Consider the following 18,199-nt stretch of genomic DNA (forward strand, 5'->3'; position numbering starts at 1 on the left):
CCAACACATCAGAGAGATATCAGTGGTTTACTACGTCAATGGAGATCTGATCTTCCTTAAAGGGGCGTCTTACAGAAGACGTATCAGTAAGATTTCCATCACTAACATACCTGGGTTCGAGTCGAAGAGCTTACCACATCATACAGCGGTAAAAACCTCTCTCTATGCAACAGTACTGGCCATTAAAGTTGCAACAGCAGGCACGATGGCAAATAACAGAAGTTTAATTGTTATGTTTATGTATTACAATAGGAAAAACACAAGATTGAACTTTTAGATAATTTTTGGGTACACACGCTGCGAAATCTAGTGTACAGAGCTCCCTGCTGCGGCAACAACGTCTCTTACCCGGCTGGGCACCAAGTCGAATTCAGCTTGAATGACATACACGGTACGCGAAGTTAACAATGAAGTTACTATGGAGCGTATGTTTTAATGACTGTAGGAGACAGTTACAGAATGTTAAATGGAGATATTTTTGATTCTCAACTAGGACTTGCGCTTTAAGATTGGAGTTTAATATTTGATTTCCTGTTAAAAAACTGTTAAACAGGTAACACCTACGGATTATTCGCTTCCTATCAGTCACACGTGACTGGCTACAGAATAGCAGTTAGCTGCCTGTTACATTCTGGATGGTGTAACGTCATTATACTACACACATAAAAAAAGTTTTGCATCACCCCGGTTCCCAGAACTCCTGAAGATAGACGTTGACTGTGGTTATTGTATCACACAGTTCCTTTGACTGTTCAGATATCACTAAGCCCGCCCAAAGAAATAAACAACCATGCATGAGCAGCGCCTATAAGAAGGAGGAGGTTCGATAGCCGATCGGTTCCAGTCCTTCCACCTGGAAGGAGGTACACGGTTCGTGTCGTCTATAGTTCAATCATGCCGAGACCGTCAAAACCGCGGTTCCATCGCGTCCGCTTTGTTACTTAGTGCCAGGAAGGGCTTTCAACTAGGGAAGTGTCCAGGCGTCTCGGGGTGAACGATAGCCGTGTAGTTCGGACGTGGAGGAGATACAGAGAGACAGGAACTGTCGATGACATGCCTCGCTCAGGCAGCCCAAGGGCTACTACAGCAATGGATTACCGTTACCTCGGAGTAACCCTGACAGCGACGCCACCATGTTGAATGATGCTTTTCGTGCAGCCGTAGGAAATCATGCTACGACTCAAACTGTGCGCAATAGGCTGCATGATGCGTAATTTCACTCCCGATGTCCATGGCGATGTCCATCTTTGTAACCACGACACTATGCAGCGCGGTACAGATGGACCCAAAAACATGCCGAATGGACCGCTCAGGATTGGCATCACGTTCTCTTCATCGATGAGTGTCGCATATGCCTTCAACCAGACAATCGACGGAAACCCGTTTGAAGACAAACCGGTCAGGCTCAAAGCCTTAGACACACTGTCCAGCAAGTGCAGCAATGTGAAGGCTCCCTGCTGTTTTGGGGTGGCATTATGTGGGGCCGACGTACGTATCGAAGGCGCCGTAACCGCTGTACGATACGTGAATGCCATAATCCGACCGATAGCGTAACCATATCTCGGCAGCATATATGCGAGGTGTTCGTTTTGATGGACAACAATTCGCGCCCCCATCGTGCACATCTTGTGAATAACTTCCTTCAGGATAACGACATCGCTCGACTAGAGTGGCCAGCATGTTCTCCAGACATAAACCCTATCGAACATGCCTGGGATAGATTGAAAAGGGCTGTTTATGGACGACGTGACCCACCAACCACTCTGAGGGATCTACGCCAAATCGTAGTTGAGGAGTGGGACAATCTGGACCAACAGTGCCTTGATGAACTTGTGGATAGTATGCCACGACGAATACAGGCAGGCATCAATGCAAGAGGACGTGTTACAGGGTACCGGTTTGTACAGCAGTCCCGACCACCACCTCTGAAGGTCTCGCTGTATGATGATACAACATGCAATGTGTGGTTTTCATGAGCAATAAGAAGGGCGGAAATGATGTACATGTTGATCTCTATCCCAATTTTGTGTACTGGTTCCGTATTATTGGTTATGCCCCTGAGAGGCGGCAAAGCATGTCACCTGTAACCCAGTTATCTGCACTGCGCAAAAGGACGTAGAGCGAACAAAATTAAAATTATTGATTCGCTTCTGAAGTACCTTTCTCCACACACAGACAATAAATCTCAAGGTTTCCTTGTTGAAAATCACATCAGTTTACTGAGGTAGTTTGTATGTTCGTACCGCATACCCCTTATTCCCTGCCGCCTCTAAGGGGCATAAACAGAGTTGTAAAACTACCGTAGGCTTTCGTACACTATAATAAGAAAGCGTATCCTGCGATAGTTTTCCTGCTAACTTTAGTTAGCTAAGATCGTAACCGCGTTACCTGTATGTTAAGTTTCTCGCACATCTGTCGGGTGTCACCTCATTTCGAACGCTTTTTTTTTCTTTTTTTTGCGTGCGCCATCAATGTCTTAACAGGTTTCCCTAGAAACCTAAAACGGCAAACCGTCTAGAAAATGAGTGTGAATGTAGAAAGGTCCGCGTAATCTGCGGAACATTTTTGTTCTACGTAGTTTTCTTCCCGTCCGTTGTTTAAAAAGAAACAGTGTTTATAGCGAAACTGAACCTGTCGTTGTTTAGTCCAGGCTTTATTCAAAAAATATTGATATGTATCGTGAAACAGAGAGGTGATGTAGTATAAATAAATTAGAACCACAGATTTACCATACAGTGCTATAAAATGCAATTTTCTCAAAAAATGTAAAATTAAAATAAATACAAAACAAAAATTTATCAAACATCGCGTCAGTACTTCGTCGAGCTTCAATAAAATATGTTTCTATCGTTGATAAATAATTTTCATAGTTATCAATTATAATGGTAGTGTCTTGCCTTTGATCATGATGAAAAGAGTTCTATTTAGTACAAAATAACAGCAATAATTATGTAGATTTTTTGTGTTGATGCATGTAACTGCACTTGCATCAAAAGTAATTTTTTTGGTCACCCAAAAGTGCAGAATTATGCGAGCAGCTAATTTTTTTACTTAGTAAATACAATATATCTTTTTAAGGATAGAAAGTGTGGTGTCACCGCCAGACACCACACTTGCTAGGTGGTAGCTTTAAATCGGCCGCGGTCCATTAGTACATGTCGGACCCGCGTGTCGCCACTGTCAGTGATCGCAGACCGAGCGCCACCACACGGCAGGTCTAGAGAGACGTACTAGCACTCGCCCCAGTTGTACGGACGACTTCGCTAGCGATGCACACTGACGAAGCCTCGCTCATTTGTAGAGCAGATAGTTAGAATAGCCTTCAGCTAAGTCAATGGCTACGACCTAGAAGGGCGCCGTTTGTATTACATTGCGTGTATCTATAGAGTCTCACTTGTATCGTCAATAGCGATGTACAACAAGGATGGATTAAAGTTAAGTATTCCAGTAGCTACGTACTTTTCTTTATAGCATTGATTACGTATCCTGTTTCAGACCTATCTCTAGTCTGCGTGAGCTAAACGCGTGCCTTTCGGCTACTTCCGAGTGGCGTGACTGTCTTGTCACGCCACAACAGAAAGTCCAGAATGGACTAACAGGGAAAGATGTGTGGTTCTAATTATTATGTGCAAAACAAACAAACCAAAAACGAGGAGAAGTCGTCGGCTGCCAATCATCTCTCTTACATGGATTTGTGTTTCCTTCCCTACCACTGCTACCAGTACTGCCGGAAATCGTACAACTTTCTACTTCAGTTTTGTCCTGTACCAGAACTACAGAACCTTAGCTTTGGCAGAGTTATTATAGGTAGTTTTGGCAGAATTATTATAGGCATCAGGCGCCTAGCGCCGTCGGGCAGCGTCGGCGAACATTTTGTCTCTAAAAAAGTTGTTCTCTGTGATGTGCTATAGTAGTGGCTTAAATGGCTCTGAGCACTATGGGATTTAACGTTTGAGGTCATCAGCCCCCTAGAACTTAGAACTACTTAAACCTAACTAACCTAAGGACATCACACACATCCATGCCCGAGGCAGGATTCGAACCTGTGACCGTAGCAGTCACGCGGTTCTGGACTGAAGTGCCTAGAACCGCAAGGTCACCGTGGCCGGCTTCTATAGTACTACTAGATATCTGATGAAAAGACTTTTAAACACTCTGTATATGTGATCAACAGCCATTTAACAGTCATTGCTTCTCTGGACATCGTAGTCTTTAGCCCCACATTGTAAGTTATCGTATGTATGCATAAATGTCATCCATCTACTTTCCATTAAGTCATCTAAGTATTTTATTACCTCTTAAAATCCAGCAAAGAACTTCCTTGGTCCGGCTTCTACACATTCGTCTAGCTCCGTGCCCAATCACTGAAAGACCTAAATCGAAAGTAGGTCCTTGGAGCAGGCGACAGTTCGTATAACTGTTGAGTACCTTCGGGGAGCCAGTGACAGAGAAACAATACCACCTCCTGTGCAAGTATGTGACACAAGTGAAATACCTTCGGAGATTGATAAGAATATAGTAATCCCAGTTCCAAAGAAGACAGGTGCTGACATGTGTGAATATTACCGAAATATCGGTTTAATAAATTACTGTTGCAAAATATTGACACTATTCACTTACCCCCCCAAAAAAAAAAAAAAAACAGGCAGTACGAAAGAAATGTCCGACGGAAATCGACAAATGTGGCGTACATCTACAGGCAAACGAGTTTCAAAAACATTCGACAATTTATTCAAAAGAAGGATCTACACAAACTGGTCAAGTCAATAACGCATTGCTTCTTCTCCGGCCCTTATTCAAGTTGTTATTCGGCTTGGTATTGGTTGATAGAGTAGTTGTATGGCCTCTGAGGGATATTGTACCAAATTCTGTCGATTGGGGCGTTAGAGCGTCAAAATCCCGAGCTGGTTAGAGGCCACTTTTAGCAAGATAATTCCCGCCTGCAAACAGCGAGAGTTTCGACTGCTTGTCTTCCTGCTTGCCGAACCGTGCCTTGGCTAGGAAATCTTCAGATCTGTAATAAAAAAAAAAAAAAAAAAAAAAAAAAAAAAAAAAAAAAAAAAGGGTTCAAGTGGCTCTAAGCACTATGGGACTTAACATCTCAGGTCATCAGTCCCCTAGAATTAGAACTACTTAAATCTAACTAACCTAAGGACATCACACACATCCATGCCCGAGGCAGGATTCGAACCTGCGACCGTACCAGGTCTATACATGTACGACATGTATATACATGTACGTCATGTCTACCCATTTTCGTCCCATTCTGATCCATGGTGCGTCGTTTTCTAGACTGTATTTTACACGCCTGTTTCATTTTATCCACACTGTAATTGAGTATAAGCTGCAGTCACGCTGATGCCTAAGTAGGAACGACAACAACGTCACGAGGTCTGTTTCGCTGGGGGCCGCTGAGCTGTGCCTCCGGCCGCGGCCAGCTACTGTGCGCCCGTGACGTCACGACGCCGCCGGCTGTTGGCTAAGCGCTTCCCGGCGCTGGGCCGCCCTTGGCCCCCTGCTGTTGCCGGCGCCTTCCACAGCCCCGGTGAGACTTGTGCAAAGTGTGAGAAACCCTGCCGCGTCGACCAGCGCCGCATTCTTTTCTACAGTCTCTGTGTTTCTTAATTTCCTGCTTTTGTCCTCTTGAATGAAGTACAAAATGTTCTACAGGAGTTTTGTCCATCTTAGACCGTGTCTCTCTTCACTTTCGTTATGTCAGGGTCTTAGTTATCTGTATTATTTACAGAGTTTAATTTCTCTATACTCTCTATGGAACGTGAGACGTCGACTACTGCACCTCCACATCACCGGCAATACTCTTGACGTGTCTAAGAGCGCGTGAACGAGCTCCAGTGTTTGGATTTCTGCGGATTCCCTAAATCACACGAGGCGAATACTCCCTCTTTCTCCAGTGTCATATAAAATGTTCTCCAAATCGTGGAGCTGTCTGTTTCCGTATTACAATGAAAAGAACATCGATGCACCTTCGTAACAATAAAAAACGTACACTCAAAGAGTCACACCTTTTGTTCGTCTTCTCGCGATTGTAGTACTTAATTAGATGGAGCAAATGCTGCTCTATTGAGGTGCTCTTCTCAAGCGTATCCGCGAAATCAAGGTAATCTATTGAATACCGTGCGAGAACACAGAGTCGAGCAGAAGCTTCAATGTAGCTGGCTCGTTCGCCAAAGTGTAAGTCCGCCCGCAGTGTGTTCGGGTGACGATGCTTTTTTCTAGTTTCCTACCAAATAACGAATGAATTATATTCCTTCGAGAAAAAACGTAATAATAACAACAATAATAATAATAATAGTGCATTCATAGCAATGTATAACGAAGAAATAATAAGAAACGCGTTCAAATGAATATTTATATATCGATATGTTCATGAACTTTCGGAATTTTAATTGTAAACCTCGTAGTGAGCAACAACGTCCATGTTGCATTGTCTGCCACTGGAGCTGGACAAGCATGTCTGTGACGATTTCACCATTACTAATCTTACGTAATATGATGGTCTGGTGACTGTTCTTTCGGACATGTCCAAAACATCAGACACAACGCGGAATCCGGAGCTGTGATACATATTATGTAAATTAAAGGGCCGGCCGGAGAGGGCGAGCGGTTCTAGGCGCTACAGTCTGGAGCCGCGCGACCGCTACGGTCGCAGGTTCGAATGCTGTCCTTAGATTACTTAGGTTTAAGTAGTTCTAAGTCTAGGGGACTGATGACCTCAGGTGTTAAGTCCCATAGTGCTCAGAGCCATTTTAAAATTGAAGGCGGAGGGGGGAGAGAGGAAAGGGAAGAGACTACCGACATCAACTGCATCAGGACTTTATGCGGAATGAGCGAAAATGTGTGCCGGACCGGATTCGAAGCCGGGATGACCTTCTTACTGGGCAGTTGCGTTAACTTCTGTGCCATGCGGACAAACTGTTTATCGCACTTGTCCGGAATACATCGGCACGCCTCTAGGCCGGCCCACATTCCCACCTAGCGTTACCAATCCGCAGTTCTTGTCCACGTTCCCCATGCTCGCTACTTTCACATTCCCGCAGGAGATCGGACGTAACTGTGCATCCACACTGAAGGTGGTGGATTCACTGCTCATCGAGGTGAATCAATTATATGAGTACGTGGTGTCTATCCCTTCTGTCCAAGAGGCAAAGGCTCGGCTTGCAACACCCTTATAAGCTTTTGAGACTGTTGCTGACCACACTGTACAGGCTAATTTGATAGTGTAACAGAGCAGCAAATAATGCGGAACCACCAATAAACGTTTCAAATTATATCCGCGGATCAGTACGTCGCGTGATTTGTCTGGCGCGCTGCACATTGTCAAAACTAAATGGATTCTTGTATCAGACGTAAGTGAGACGCAACGGAAAGTCCGAGACGCGGACGACAGCAGCGCTTCAAGGAGATTTCAACCGCCTTCCTCCCACATGCGGGTCCAGCAACATAGAACTGCCGTATGTCCGATGGTCTGTTCGGCAACGTGAACTAGCTGGCCTCACGTCTCGGCCAGGCGTATTTCATTGCATGACTATTCACTTTAGATTGGCGCTCAAGTTCTTCCATCAAAAAGAAATGGCTTATCGCTTTCCTATTCTTGCAGAACTCAAGCATTTTATTTCTGAAAACTTCCATTTACGTAAGTCTAACGGGATGCTGTAGTGCTTACGACCTCGTGTTCGAAAAGAGCGGGAATAATACCCCATTTACCCAGATTTAGGTTTAGAGTGGTCTCTCTACAGTAGTTATTCCGACTTCTTTCTCCGTCCTTGTCAGATTCCAGCCTGTCCATTGTGTGTGACCAAGACAGTTTCGATGGTCTAGTTCAAACCTATGTTTCCGTTCATTAGGATTTCGGTCAGACATTTAAATCGTACAATTATTAAGCACGGACTGGTTCTTTCCTTCTTTACTACCGCGGTGCCTCTGTGACCAGAGGCCCGCTCCCTTTCATAAGCGTGTTAAGCACATGAACAGGATGCTGTACGGAGAGGTCGTGCAGCCATCACCTGCCACGGACCTTGCGCAAACCGATCTCACACCGCACAGGCCCTCTACACGCTGAGTCACGACAGCTTTTCGTAACGCGGTCAACGAACGCGCTCTGCAGAAGTACCGCACACAGTTCCGTGATATGGCATTACGAAAAATTCTCAACTGCTCATTACAGATAAAGTGAAGTTGCACGATACGAAAATATCAGGTCGTGTGCTCATGAAAAGACAAAGGAAAGGCCTACAATTTGGCAGTTTACGTAGGCATGATATGCAGCCACGCGCTTTTTGAATTTGAAACGATTTATTGTATCATCAAATAGTTTACAAGCCACAGAAGGCTCATCATTAAATGGATTTAAAGGTGGAACAATTATTTTCTGGACCATGTGCAGCAAGACTCTGGGGTCGTGGTCACTGCATTGCGCCGGCCGAAGTGGCCGAGCGGTTCTAGGCGCTTCAGTCTGGAACCGCGTGACCGCTACGGCCCCAGGTTCCAATCCTGCATCGGGCATGGATGTGTGTGATGTCCTTAGGTTAGTTAGGTTTAAGTAGTTCTAAGTTCCAGGGGACTGATGACCTCAGAAGTTAAGTACCATAGTGCTCTGAACCATTTGAACCACTGCATTGCAGCTTGATTTCGATGACAATTTCATTCCAATAATGTACATTATATGATCTAAAGTATCCGGATGCTCCTGTATAATGCGAAATTGACCACTGGATGTCACGAAAAGCGGATCTACCAGTAAAATGTGGAGCGGGGATGGTTCAAATGGATCTGAGCATTATGGGACTTAACATCTAAGGTCATCAGTCCCCTAGAACTTAGAACCACTTAAACCTAACTAACCTAAGGACATCACACAACACCCAGTCATCACGAGGCAGAGAAAATCCCTGACCCCGCCGGGAATCGAAACCGGGAACCCGGGCGGGGGAAGCGAGAACGCTACCGCACGACCACGAGCTGCGGACAAGCGCGAAGGAATAACCACAATTAAACCAAGACCAGACAGACCTCATGCACCATCAAGCGAGGTGGCGCAGTGATCAGCACAATGGGCTGGCATTCGGGAAGACGACGGTTCAAACCCGCGTCCGGCCATCCTGGTTTAGGTTTTCCATTATTTTCCTAAATCTCTTCAGGCAAATGCCGGGATCGTTTCTTTGAATGGGCACGGCCGATTTCCTTCTCCATCCTTTCCTAATCCGATGGGACCGATGACCTCGCTGTTTGCTCTCCTCCCCCAAATCAACCAACAATCCTGATATACTGACGGCAGTATATCGTCGAACTTTGCGGAGAGTGCTCGTAAAAAATCGCATGAAATAAGCGGGAAGAGTCACGCGTGGTTTTCAAAGCGCTACCAGTCGTCCAGCCAGCTCAATGACTGTACGAAGTGAGTTGAGAAGAATGTGCGCGGTGGTCGAGCAACCCCTCATAAGCCGTACATTTTTTAGCCACCGCTAATCCACACTTGAAGTGGTGCAAAGGGCACACCCCAGAACAGCGGGAGACTGAAAGCGAGCGTTTTGGAGCGATGAATCACGCTGTACCCTGTGAAAATCAGTTGGATGTGTCTGAGTTTGGCGAATTCCTGGAGAACGTTACCTACTACCGTATGAAGTGGTAACAGTGAACAACGGACAGCTGCTGTTACGGTATGGAGGTATTTTTCGTGGTTAGGATGTGGTCCACTTATTGTGCTTAAGAAAACGCTAAATACTGATGAATATGAACATATTTTACACCACTCAGTAGACGAAGAGTTTGGAGACCATGACAATGCTCACTGTCATAAAGCATCGTTTGTGGGCAGTAACATTCCTGAAGTGGACCCGCCCGATATGAGAGAGATGAGTTGGACGACTGAATGAGATGATAATTATTCGAAACCCTCAGCTGCCGACAGGTGTTGTTGATATACCTCGATGGGGACGGCTGAAAATGTGTGTCCTGACCGGGACTCGAACCCGGGATCTCCTGCATACATGGCAGACGCTCTATCCATCTGAGCCACCGAGGACACAGAGGAGAGTGCGACTTAACTCTGTCACGCTGCCCACGACACCCACATTCCCAACTGTCCACAATCTACATACCTAATGTACCTAATAGATATTTGCCCATGCACTCATTACTCGCGCATACTAAGGTGACGATTCCCGTAAGCGTTCGGGCAACCTGTGTGCATATGCACAGGAGAACACGGGTTCGAGTCCCTGTCGGGGAACACATTTTCAGCTGTCCCCATCGAGGTATATCAACAACACTAGTCGGCAGCTGAGGGTTTCAGTTAATTACCATTTATTCTAGAGAAGCCGCACGGTCATCAATGGTATCCGTTCTTTCGAGAACAGTAACTATTTTCAAATATGAATGAGATGAGCTAGAACGCAGTAGAACCCCAGCGTCCAACAGCACTACCTTCACCGATTTCGGTTCGTCAGGAAGTTGGTTCAAAATGGTCCAAATGGCTCCGAGCACTATGGGACTTAGCTTCTGAGGCCATCAGTCCCCTAGAACTTAGAATTACTTAAACCTAACTAATCTAAGGACATCACACACATCCATGCTCGAGGCAGGATTCGAACCTGCGACCGTAGCGGTCGCGCGGTTCCAGACCGAAGCGCGTAGAACCGCTCGGCCACCACTGCCCGCTTATGAGGAAGAATGGGATTCCATTTCTCCACAGACACTCAGACACTTTATTGAAAGTGTCCTTAGCACAGTTGAAGCAGTCACACACCATACTGATGTCCACTGATTGGTGTCCGGACACTTGTGATCAAGTGTACATTTTAATCAGTCCTCTCCCCCCCCCCCCCTCCCCCCGCACACCACACATACACACAATACACACACAATACACACACAATAGTCAAGTGCACTTGATTTTACAGTAAACAAACATTTGTTTGTTGGTTCAAATGGTTCAAATGGCTCTGAGTACTATGGGACTCAACTGCTGAGGTCATTAGTCCCCTAGAACTTAGAACTAGTTAAACCTAACTAACCTAAGGACATCACAAACATCCATGCCCGAGGCAGGATTCGAACCTGCGACCGTAGCGGTCTTGCGGTTCCAGACTGCAGCGCCTTTAACCGCACGGCCACTTCGGCCGGCCAAAACATTTGTTTGTCATTTCCAGTTATTTTAACTGCTGAGTAATTTGTAACGTTAGTTACTCTGAATGCTAGCATGTCGCCATAGAAGTGTTATTCGATAGGACAAGTAAGTAACAGTGAAGGTTCTATCAACTTTCACAGTTAAATGATGCTGTTTGCCTAGTAGACACTGAGCAGCGGATTATTGGAGGTATGCTTTTAAAGCGCACGTCCTTGCCCCGCGCGCCTTCGTAGCCATGTAACAGCCGGCGCTAGCCGAGCGCCCGTAATCTGGCGCGGCTGTGTGTTATCGCGATACGCCGCGGCGGCCTTATCTGGGTCCGCCTCCAGAGCCAACACCAGCCGACACGTTTACGACGCACCGCGGGCCTCCACTGTTTGTCCCCCTCCCGTCACCCTCCTCCACCTCCTCTCCCTGCTGCTGCTGCTCCTACTAAGCTGCCCTCATCTTGTTTAATTACGTTACGTGTCCTAACAGCCAAGTCAAATTCGCTTTCGTTTCATGACATGAAACCTCTTTGGCCTTACTCACGACTGTTTTTCGACACTCATAAGCAAGCTCGATTTTACATGTGTTTACTTAACGTACTGTGAATAACACATACAGCGGATAGGCAAGATAATGTGAACTGTGGCAGTAATGGGATGGTTGTGTTTGACTGTCAACAGCTCGATTTTACATGTGTTTACTTAACGTACTGTGAATAACACATACAGCGGATAGGCAAAATAATGTGAATTGTGGCAGTAATGGGATGGTTGTGTTTGACTGTCAACAGCGCTTCGTACACTACTGGCCATTAAAATTGCTACACTACGAAGATGACGTGCTACAGACGCGAAATTTAACCGACAGGAAGAAGATGCTGTGATACGCAAAAGATGATCTTTTCAGAGCATTCACACAAGGTTGGCACCGTTGGCGACACCTACAACGTGCTCATATGAGGAAAGTTTCCCACTGATTTCTCATACACAAACACCAGTTGACCGGCGTTGCCTGGTGAAACGTTGTTGTGATGCCACGTGTAAGGAGGAGAAATGCGTACCATCACGTTTCCGACTTTGATAAAGGTCGGATTGTAGCCTATCGCGATTGCGGTTTATCGTATCGCGACATGGCTGCTCACATTGGTCGAGATCCAATGTCTGATAGGGAATCGGACGGTTCACGAGGGTAATACGGAACGCCGTGCTGGATCCCAACTGCATCGCATCACTAGCAGTCGAGATGACAAGCATCTTATCCGCATGGCTGTAACGGATCGTGCAGCCACGTCTCGATCCCTGAATCAACAGATAGTGACTTTTGCAAGACAACATCCATCTGCACGAACAGTTCGACGACGTTTGCAGCAGCATGGACGATCAGCTCGGAGACCGTGGCTGCGGTTACCCTTGACGCTGCATCACAGACAGGAGCGCCTGCGAAGGTGTACTCAACGACGAACCTGGGTGCACGAATGGCAAAACGTCACTTTTTCGGATGAACCCAGGTTCTGTTACAGGATCATGATGGTCGCATCCGTGTTTGGCGACATTGCGGTGAACGCACATTGGAAGCGTGTATTCGTCACCGCCATACTGGCGTACCACCCGGAGAGATGGTATGGAGTGCCGTTGGTTACACGTCTCGCTCACATCTTGTTAGCATTGACGGCACTTAGAACAGTGGACGTTAAATTTCAGATGTGTTGCGACCCGTGGGTCTACCCTAAATTCGATCCCTGCGAAACCCTACATTTCAGCAGGATAATTCACGACCGCATGTTGCAGGTCCTGTACGGGCCTTTCTGGTTACAGAAAATGTTCGACTGCTGCCCTGGCCAGCACATTCTCCAGATCTTTCACCAACTGAAAACGTCTGGTCAATGGTGGCCGTGCAACTGGCTCGTCACAATACGCCAGTGACTACTCTTGATGAACTGTGGTATCGTGTTGAAGCTGCGTGGGCAGCTGTACCTGTACACGCCATCCAAGTTCTGTTCTGTGTGACTCAATACCCAGGCGTATCAAGGCCGTTATTACGGCCAGAGGTGTTTGTTCTGGGTACTGATTTCTTAGGATCTCTGCACCCAAATTACGTGAAAATGTGATCACATGTCAGTTCTAGTATAATATATTTGTCTAGTGAATACCGGTTTATCATCTGCATTTCGTCTTGGTGTAGCAATTTTAATGGCCAGTAGTGTATTTGCATTCAGATATCAAGGTCGACGTGCAATGAAGACCTAACAGAGGACCAAAGAGGGCAGATTCTCGTGGCCCAAATAGCTAGAGGATCAGAAACCAAGACAGGCAACCTACTGAATGTTTCAAGAGCAACTGTTTGAACAGTCAAGACAGCCTACACAAAACATGGAAGGATATCATCGTGTAAATGTAATAGTGGGCGCAAAACAAAACTAAATGACAGAGATCGTCGTACGCTAACACGAATTGTACCAAAGCAACACAAAACTACGGCGGCTAAAGTGACTGCAGAGGTCATCAGCCATCTTCGAGACCCCGTATCTATCTACACTGTCCACCGAGAACTCCATAAAGGAATATTCATGTACGATCTGCTATACCCAAACCCTTGGTGAAGTCAGCCAACGCAAAGAAGAGCAAAACATGGTGTCAGGAGCATAAATCCTGCACGACTGATCAGTAGAAACATATCTTATGGTGCGACGACTCAATGTTTTCGTTATTTGCAAAGTCGCGGTTTGCCTCTGGAGAACGCCAAAAGAACCCTACAATCCTAATGGAGGTGGAAGTGTGATGGTGTGGGCACCATATCACGGTGTTCTGCTGGTCTCATCATTACTCTCAAGGGACGTATTACAGCCAACGATTATTTGAACATTTTAGGTGATAAGGTGCACCCCATGATTCAAATGTTGTTCCCCAACAACGATGCCACATTTCAGGACGATAGTGCACTCATTCACACAGCCAGGACAGTACAATCGTGGTATGAGAAGCTTGCAAATGACCTGCAGCGTCTTCCCATGACAGATGGAGCAAGGAGGGCATCAAAAGCAGACTATCAATGGGAAAAAGGGCATTCCTGGTCAAGAGAAGTCTACTAATATCAAATATCGGCCTTAATTTGAGGAAGAAATTTCTGAGATTGTACGTCTGGAGCATTGTATGGTAGTGAAACATGGAAAATCGGAACAGAAGAGAATCGAAGCATTTGAGATGTGGTGCTACAGACGAATGTTGAAATTTAGGTGGACGGTTACGTTAAGGAATGAGGAGGTTCTGCGCGAAATCGGAGAGAAAAGGAACATGTGGAAAACACTGATAAGGAGAAGGGACAGGAAGATGGACATCTGTTAAGACATGAGGGAATGACTTCCATGGTACTAGAGGGAACTATAAAGGGCAAAAACCGTAGAGGAAGACATAGATTGGAATACATCCAGCAATTGATTGAGGACATAGGTTGCAAGTGGTACTCTGAGATGAAGAGGTTGGCACAGGAGAGGAATCCGTGGCGGGCCTTGTAACATTACATGAGTATGTCCTATATAGTCGGATGTACTATGCGTCACGTGAGTGTAGGGGAGTCGAAACCAGTAGTGACCCATGACGTCAAATCAACTTGAGATTTTTTTATACATGTCATTCATTTCTAAATTTTATTGATTTGTTAGAGACTAAAGAATTTCATTATGTACAACATTTAATAGGTAATGAGTTTTAATGAGATAGATATAAATATGTTTTGACATAGCAAATAACCTTGTTGCATTATGCATGATATGTTTTCTCTTTGTAAGAAAAAAACTTCGTGTTGCTCGAGTGCGCGATCAAGTAGTAGTCGAGTGGGATCTGCTGTAACTTTCATATTAATTTAGAACCCGCAGTTGATTTAAAACTTATTCTAGGGAACCACGGCCCGACTTTGGCGCAAACAAATCGCGCGCGAATTCTCAAATATCGGCGTGGAGTTTAAGATACGCGGCTGAATATTGGGCGTTATCGTCGCGTGTGTGATTCAGTAACATTAACCGCAATTTACGGACATTAGCTTGATAATAACTATCAAAGACTTATATGAGCGGCATAGTAATCGTCTTGATGCTTAAAGCAAGCGAGAAGCGATGTACTGTCGGGATACGACAAATATTAATTCATTGCATAGTCAGCTTGTTGATACGTTGCTTAGCAACTGATGAACGGACAGCGATAGAATTATTGAAACAATGTTTTAAGAATTAATGACCGCTACACACAAATCAGAAACTAATTACTCTTAACTGTGAGTGACTTCTGTATTGGATGAGTTTTCTTTTTTATTTCGGCTAATTGGTATTAATAAACTTCTTTCGATGTTGAAACTTCATCAATGGTGTCGCACTCATTCAGTTTAACAAAACGATAGATAGTACTAGCTACGCTACTATTTATAGTTTTAAAAGAAAAAGAGAGCACATACCTGTTTTTCTTTTGAGAAATGTTTGTACTTCAGTCGTCAGTCTTCTCAAACCAGAGGCACGAGTGATGCTCCCTCACAGCACTACGATATCGTTAACCACCACACACATGTGCCCACTTCTCACTACATGTCTGCATTGAAAACCCTGAGATATAGCCGCGGTTCGAAAAGGAAGAAAGAAGAGGAAAGATCAGCGAAAGAAACGGAGCAAAGAGAGAAGGGGAGGTCACAGCCTCATCAAACCAGTCAGAAGACTGATGACACAGAAACAAAAAAAAGAAATACAAAAAACAAAAAAACCTGATGGCTGGTCATTGGGGTTAAGTTCGAAGCGGGACTCATCCTGAAAACCTATTCCGGGCAATGAGATTCCAGGCCGAGGACGTGTCTGGAGAGTCTCCGGATAGCGGTGAGGTACCAGCCTGACTGTCGCCGGCCATACGCCTCCACAACCAGAAATGATGGTGAAACTTCCTGGCAGATTAAAACTGTGTGCTGGACCGAGACTCGAACTCGGGACCAAGTGCTCTAGAAGACGAGATACTGGCTTAAGTGAAGCTGTGAGGAGGGGTAGCTCAGTTGGTAGAGCGCTTGCCTGCGAAAGGCAAAGGTGCCGAGTTCGAGTCTCTGTCCGGCACACAGTTTTAATCTGCCAAGAATTTCCATATCAGCGCACACTCCGCTGCGGAGGCATTTCATAGCACAAACTTTTTGGCTATCACAGTCGAATGTCGACGATATTCTATTCCCTGTTTGGTTGCCTTTCACAACAAGCCATCCTGGCTTTACATTTCAGCAAGATAATGCCCACTGCATACAGCAAGAGTTTTCTAATGCTTATCTTTGTGCTTGCAAATCGTACCTTGGTCAGCAAGCTCGCCGGATGTTTCCCCAATTGAGAACGTTTGCTGCATTATTGACGGAGCCCTCCAGCCAGCTTGGGATTTTGACGATCTAACGCACCAGTTGGCCAGAATTTGGTACGTTATCCCTCAGAAGGAGACCCAACAACTCTGTTAATTGTTGCAAAGACGAGTAACTGCTTGCATAAGAGCCAGAGGTGGCCCAAAGGGTTATTGACTTTCTCAATTTGAGTAGCTCATTTTCCTGTATAAATCATGCAGTTTTCTGAAACTGTAATCATTTTTTTTCTGTGCATGTACATGTACATCACATCTAACGATTCTCGTACCATTCGGGTAACTCCTTCGTAGTGCGCCGTTTTTTGTCTTAGTGTATATATTAGCTTTACTGTACTATTATTATCTCCGGAATTGTGCGCTCGGGCACATACAATAGACAGTTGTTTTATTCGCAGCTGATAGTACGTTGGCGCTGATTTTTGTAGAAGCCATATAAGGCCTAAATACTTTGCAAAATTAAAATCTCTCAAATTACAGTTGATAAACTTAATAATTAATTTTGTTATTTTTCAAACATTTTAGCAACTATTTCCCTTGTTGCAGGTAAGACGACCTCTACATCATTTGGCTGCGTGGTTCGTTGGTAAGTTAGTCGCTGATAAAACAACCAATAACATTTTTGTCTAATTTGTAGATAAAGCAGGGTTTGTTTCTGCTGGAGGCCATACACGCAATTGTATATTTCTTATAATACAGGCGTATTTTATAACGACTGTAACTATTTTGTTGTTTTTGAATGCACTATTAAGAAACAACTGAATTGTTGTCGTTCTTGTTGAGCTCGTACGACACTGTATTGAACTTCGAAGCAGGAGGGGAATTTGATTTAACATGTTTTTCGAATGGTCGGTAAGGATTGACAAAGATCGCATTCTACAGGAATTTTGTGAAATAATTTGAAGAAGCTACTGCTGGTCGTTTGGCGTCATGGCAGCTGACAAGTGTCTGGATATGTGCGTAGATGCTGTTCGGAATGAAAGTATTGTCCTTGAGGATGGAGGATGCTTCCTGAACGGCAGTAGGAATAACTGACAGAAGGCAGTGTCTTGCTTATAATATCAACGTCGGTCAGTAAGCAACTAAACTCAATTTTTTTCTGAGCTGTTTTTTGTCTCCGGGAATGGTAAAAAATCCTGGATTTTAAGACGACTCTTAGATTATGACGATAATACAGGGTGTACATAAAGTCCGGGAACACTTTCAATTATTTATTGCACAAGAACTAAGCATTGTACAGATGTCATACATATGGCATTTTGAAGAGAAACTCTGAAAGTTCTTTTACAAACATTCGATATGCGAACCATGAGTGACTCGGCAGACGTCAGTACGGTAATCGAATTCTTGTCATTCCCGTCCCAGCATGGCATCGTCGACTGTGGCAGTCTCTTCCCGCATTCTCTCTCGGAGCTCCGCTACGTCACGTGATAGAGGCAGCACATGCACCAGATCTAAAGAGAAAAAAGTCACACTGAGTGAGATATGGTGATCGGGGAGGCCATTTAATGAAACAGCTGTCCTCTTCTGTAGCACGGCCGATCCATCGATACGGCAGTTCCGTGTTCAGGTACCCACGAACTTCACGATGAAAATGGGGTGGAGCCCCATTCTGCTGAAAGATGAACGGAGAGTCGGATTGCATTTCAAGTTCACGGGATGCACGACGCACCGATTTCTTTGGACTCCTTATGAATGTGTCTAG

The 18,199-nt window shown here is 45.1% G+C and overlaps 1 protein-coding gene and 1 non-coding gene across 2 annotated transcripts in view; one reads left to right on the forward strand and one right to left on the reverse strand.

Moving 5' to 3' along the window:
- Positions 1-18,199, forward strand: part of LOC124621817 — a 524,408-nt gene that overhangs the window by 84,059 nt on the left and 422,150 nt on the right. The gene's annotated exons all lie outside the window — the stretch shown is intronic.
- Trnat-ugu lies at positions 9,966-10,040 on the reverse strand. The gene has a single exon. It is a non-coding gene; the product is annotated as a tRNA-Thr (tRNA).

This window comes from Schistocerca americana, chromosome 7, assembly GCF_021461395.2.
Source record: "Schistocerca americana isolate TAMUIC-IGC-003095 chromosome 7, iqSchAmer2.1, whole genome shotgun sequence".
NCBI lineage: Eukaryota > Metazoa > Arthropoda > Insecta > Orthoptera > Acrididae > Schistocerca > Schistocerca americana.